At 44.3% G+C, this 6000-nt stretch overlaps 1 non-coding gene across 1 annotated transcript; it reads left to right on the forward strand.

The window, feature by feature from the left end:
- The first annotated feature begins 4430 nt into the window (after positions 1–4430).
- Positions 4431–4526, forward strand: trnav-gac (transfer RNA valine (anticodon GAC)). The gene is made up of 2 exons: positions 4431–4468; positions 4491–4526. It is a non-coding gene; the product is annotated as a tRNA-Val (tRNA).
- Positions 4527–6000: the final 1474 nt, after the last annotated feature.

Below are 6000 nucleotides of genomic sequence, written 5' to 3' on the forward strand. Positions count from 1 at the left end.
CTTTATTGCAAGGGTGTTGGAGGACAAGAGTAAGGAAGTCTTATTGCAGTTGTGACGGCTTTGGTGAGACCTCTCCTGCAGTACTGCGAACAGTTTTGCTCTCCTTATCTAAGGAAGGATATACTTGCCTTGGTGACAGTGCAACGCAGGTTGACTAGATTAATTCCTGGGATGAGAGGGTTGTCCTATAAAGAGAGGTTAAGTAGAATGGGCCTATACTCTCTGAAGTTTAGAAAAATGAGAGGTGATCTCATTAAAACATAAAAGATTATGAGGGGGTTTGACAGGTTAGGTGCTGAGAGATTGTTTCCCCTAGTTCGATGGAATAGAACCAGGGGCATAGTCGCAGGACAAGTGGTCGGTCATTCAAGACTGTGATGAGGAGGAATTTGTTCACGCAGAGGGTTGTGAAATTTGGAATTCTTTACCCCAGAGGGCTGTGGATGCTGAAGCATTGAATATATTCAAGGCTGACATAGAAATATTTTTGTACTCTAGGAGAATCAAGGGATATGGGGATCGGGCGGGAAAGTGGAGTTGAGGTAGAAGTTCAGCCATGATCTGATTGAATGACGGGGCAGGCTCCTGCTCCTATTTCTCATGTTCTTAAAACAGGAAGCGTCTGGGTGGCTGTTTACCTTCCATGATGGACATCAGTGAACAGCTTGGGTTTTTATTACAAGGTCCCACCCTTCAGTATCATTACTATGGAGCCTTTATCTAAAATACAACGCCAGTGGGAATCGAACCCACAACCTTAAAAACAGCTTCATTTACTCACAATGACGTATCAATGCGCTATCCATTGCGTCACAGAGCTAAAAGCAGCAAGGTTAATTTTGCTGAGTGCTGAACCGACCAGTCGAGACTTTCGGTAGATTTTCACTTCCCATAGATTTTCCATGGGGTTTTACACGGCACGTTTTTATCAGCCAAACATCGAAAAAAGCTACAGAGCTTCGACAGCAGACTGAGAGATGGGGGTTGAGGGATATTGTGAGAAGCTTGAAAGGTGGGTTTGAGAGGCATGGAGAGAAGGACTTAGTTGGGTTTGATGTATATTGTGAGAACTGGGAAGCTGGGGTTAGATGGAGAGTAAAGCTCCCTCAACAATGTCCCTTCAAACACACCCAGGATAGGTACAGCACCAATTTGATTACAGAGTAAATCTCCCTCTTCACTGCCCCATCAAACATTCACAGGGCATGTACAGTACGGATTAAATACAAAGTAATGCTGCCTCTAAACTGTCCCATCAAACACTCCAAGCGCAGATACAGCACGAGTTAGATTACAGACTAAATCTCCCTCTACACTGCCCCATGCAACAGTCACAGGGCAGGTACAGCACGGGTTAGTTACAGAGCAAAGCTGCCTCTAAACTTTCCCATCAAACACTCCGAGGGCAGGAGCCCGGAGCGCGGGGATATCACAGTATCATATTCGGTGCAGCACAGGAGGAGGCCATTCAGCCCATCGAGTCCGTTCAGCCATTCAATTAGATCTTGGCTGATCTCTCCTTAGGAACAAATGGAAGCGATTCATCTGCTCGAGCCTGTTCCATCATTCAACTAGTTCCTCGCTGATCTGTACCTCAGCTCCATTTACCCGTCTGTTCTCGACACCCTCTGATAACCTGAACCAACAAAAATCTCTCGATCTCAGTACTGATATTTTCATTTCACGGAGTGACCACAGCCTTTTCGGGGAGAGAATTCTAGATTTCATGGAAAATCAGTGCCCGTGACAAAAGCTGGTCTCGGTCTACAAACCGCCTCCTCAATGTACCCGGTTTACTGGACGGGCAGAGAAATTGAGGGGCAGCAGACCCTTACAATTCCTGCGCTCAGCTCTAATACTAAACAGCAACTCCCTAATGTTAGAGAAAGAGTTTTCATTCGACATTCTGAGCCCCTTGTATTTGAAATGTGCTGTTGAGAATACAGCACGTGCAGACAAAGGGACAGGCAGAAATGCAGCTTTGGCAAATAACAACGCAAAATAGATCCTCACAAATTAAATACATTGTGCAAGGAAATGGGGATAATGATAAACAGTAACGAATATAATGAAAATAACGATAATAATCCTCCTCATCATCATATTCGAATTAATCCAGAAGGAGAATTAATTGTTGGGAATGTCCGTGGAACGAGTTATATCATAGGTCAGAGCGCAGTAGATCAGCATCACCTCAAGATTTCGCCCATCTCGATGCACCGGTAGCTTCCAAAAGCCGTTTTATTCCCTTCTTTCTGAATCCAAACAGTGGAAATTAAGTCACCGGTACAACATGTCCTGCCCGTGCACCCAGATCGACAATGTTGAAATCGCACAGTCAGGAAGACAAGGAATGTATGTATTTACGTCAAGTCTCTTCTGGGACTGTTAGAAATGGTCGGATGTAAAACAGTTCCGGCCCATGTAGAACACGTTATCAAACAGTGTGCAAACCGCCCACAGCAGGACTGGAACCTGCAATCTTGTGATGACATCACGATTAGGAGCGAAATCAGATGCCTTTTTTATTGGACCACGATCACCAAATGATCTAAAACCCGGAACCGTGTTCATTAAAGCCTTTACTTCTTTCTGTCTCTTGCTTTCACTTTGTGGATGTTGTTCATTTAATTGATTATTTCTTCATTTACCAAGTTGCCCCTTCAGCTTCCGAAATCGAAATAAATCTTTCAGAAAACTGACAACTGAACTCCCGCTAGGTCTCCGAGAAATTTACAATCAAAATAAACTATGTTCAAATAATTGATCGAATTGATTAGCCGCCAAACCGAACCTCTTCCACACTCAGTCCGTAAAATAGAGAGAGGAAAAGACAAATTGGTGAACTGAAAATCTATACTGAGAGCAACACAGAACAGAGAGAGCGAACATAATTGACTGCGCGCCCCGACGGGCCGAATGGTCTCTTCCTGTTCTGTAAAATACGAACATTCTCCAATTCCACTGCGCGTGATTACTATTTTCTGATTCTCATTTGGTATTAAATATGAACACAGTGTATTTGTGAGAGTGTGTGAGTGTGTTGGGGGTCACGGAACCTCGGGGTAATGGGTTCGATTCAGATCTGGCGCTCAGTGTTAATATGTGTATTCTCACTGTTTATTAGTTAAATCGCGGGTTTCTTGCTGTGCACTCAACACATGCCCTGTAATGTGTGTTTAATTTCTGCAGGGAATATTTTGCGAAATTGGTAATGTTCAACTCGCGGGAATTTAATAAAATGGGAAATAATTATTTTTGCCAAAATGAGAGGGCACAGAATTGGAGCGAGTCATTTGACTTGGGTTGAACATTAGTTGGGATGTAGGAGGCAGAGAGTGGGGATAAAGTTTAGGTATTCTGATTGGCGGGATGTGACAGTGATGTTCCCCAGAGTTCTGTTCTGGGGCTTCAACTCTGCACCATATTTATTAATGACTGGGATGAAGGAATACAGGGTTGGATATCCAAGTTTGCAGATGTGACTGAGTTAGAGCGGACAGTAAGTGAAAAGGGTAACAGGAAGTTGCAAATGCGCATAGACAGATTAAGAGAATGGACAAAACTATGGCAAATAGAGTTCAAAGTGAGCAAGTGTGAGGTCATCAACTTTGGACACGGAAATCGGCGAATTTTCTGAATGGTTAGAAGCTAGGGATTGTAGAGGAGCACAGAGATTTGGGAGTCCAAGCACATAAATCATTGAAAGGCAGGTAGAGAAAGCAATTGAAAAGTCTCAACTCTTGTAACCAGAGGCTTCCTCTCACTCTTACACATTATCACTGTTGCAAGCCGCCCACCCACAACTCACAGGTCACACACACTGGCAGCTATTTAACCATGACAGGCACATCACTCAGCCACACATCCCGCTTTCTTGCAGGTGAAGGTGGTGCATATCAGGAGGCAACAAGTGGCAGTGATACTGAGCCCGTCGATCTTGTTGCACAATTCAATGAGATCATGGCGGAGCTGTGACCTCACTCCATATACCCGGCTTCGCCCCATATCCCTTAATACCCTTGTTTCACAGAAATCTATCAATCTCAGAATTAGCATTCACAAGTGAGCTACCATCAACTACCATCTGCAGAATAGCGTTCCAAAACGTCTCCCACCCTTTGCGTATAGAAGCCGAGGTGAAGTGAAAACAACACACATGGAGAAAAGAAAGTGTCTCAAGATGTTGTGCAGATCGAAGCTGAATATGAATTTATCGCAATTCACGCAGAATGCAGAATGAAAATGCTCCTGCGTTGGGCGTTAATCGAACACTTAATTCGTGTGTGGCAGGCAAGAATTCGATTTCCAAAACACCAATGTCCAAGTGGCAGGTGGCGGCATGTGTCCACTTGGAAACCTGCCTGAAAGAATATGCAATCTTACAGGCCGAAAATGAGTGTGTTTGATGAGACGACTAAACCAACGCGGCTCCAGTGGAGCAATCGGTTAGCGCGCGGTACTGACATAACAGTATTCAGGCTCAAGAAATGCCGAGGTTGTGAGTTCGAGCTTCACCTGGAGCAGTTTAATCCTTTGCTTCTAACATTTCCACCGGAGTTCAAGAGACAGCTGGTTTGTTCCCTGAAGCATCTCCTTCTTCGTGTTCTTGTGTGGGCACTGGAACATGAGGGTGAACTCTATGACATATCACAAGTATTGTCAGCAGCTCAATGTGTTTACAACGCGCAAGACGCCTCAAGCCACCAGCTGTTTGACCTGGCCGTCCGCCACAAATGCACTTGTTTATGCCCCAGTATAAATATCGGGGACTTTCCAGACTCTGAGGACTTCACCGAGGACTGCGAGTGCATACGGTGCCTTGGAGAACCACAGGCTCAATTACCAGCCGTCGACTTCAGGGGTCCCCGACGGGCAGACGCACGTGAGCTTGTGATTGTTTGTTTGTCTGTTACAGTACTTGTATGTTATAAGTGTTAAAATAAAGTAGGACCTTTTCCTTTCGCTTGTGATCTATATTGTCTCAGATCCAGAACCTGTGTTTAAAACAAAACACTACACAATACGACAGTGCAACCCTGCGATAAAACAATACATAGATTCCAGATAGAATTTACAGAAACGGGCCATTCGCCCCAATTGGTCTCTGCTGGTGTTTATGCTCCACACAATATTCCTCCTACTCCATCTCATCTAAAACTATCAGCATATCTTTCTGTTCCTTTCTCTCTCGTGTACTTATCTAGCGTCCCCTTACATATTTCTAAGATATTCTCCTCAACTACTCCATGTAGCAGTAAGTTCAACATTCTCACTACTGTCTGAGTAAAGATGTTTCTCCTGAATTCCTTATTGAAGGTATGAGTGACTATTTTCTACTGATCACCCGAAAATTTCGGCTCCCCGTAAGTTGAAACATCTTCTCTATCCCCACCTATCAAACCACGACATAATTGTAAAGACCTCGACCAGGTCACCTCTTAGTCTTCTCTCTTCTAGAGTGAAATGTCCCACACTGTTCAGTCTTTCCTGATAGGTATAACCTCTTAGAATTGTTATGATCCTCGTGAATATTTTATTTCGTTCTCCAGTGCTTCTATATCCGTTTCCGTAATATGGAGACCAGAACAGTGCAGGCCTAAAACGTCATCATTGAGAGCGGTTCTTCAATCCAGATCAAAGGGAATTCAGGATTGAGAAAGTCGGGGTGGACCGGCGCCACTCGCATAACAGGAAGTGTCGGGGCGGCAGTTGCCTTTCATGGACATCAGCTTGGATTTGTGTTTCACCCACAGCGTCATTATTATGGAGCCCTCATCTGAAATATAAATCGGGGGGAACACAGCATCATTATTATGGGGCCATGATTTGAAATATAACTCTGGGGGAACACAGCATCATTATTATGGAGCCCTGATCTGAAATATAACTCTGGGGGAACACAGCAGCATGATTATGGAGCCCTGATCTGATATATAACTGCTGGGGAACACAGCATCATTATTATGGAGCCCTGATCTGAAATATAACTCCTGGGGA

Source organism: Heptranchias perlo, unplaced genomic scaffold (assembly GCF_035084215.1).
Source record: "Heptranchias perlo isolate sHepPer1 unplaced genomic scaffold, sHepPer1.hap1 HAP1_SCAFFOLD_54, whole genome shotgun sequence".
In the NCBI taxonomy this organism is placed as follows: Eukaryota; Metazoa; Chordata; class Chondrichthyes; order Hexanchiformes; family Hexanchidae; genus Heptranchias; species Heptranchias perlo.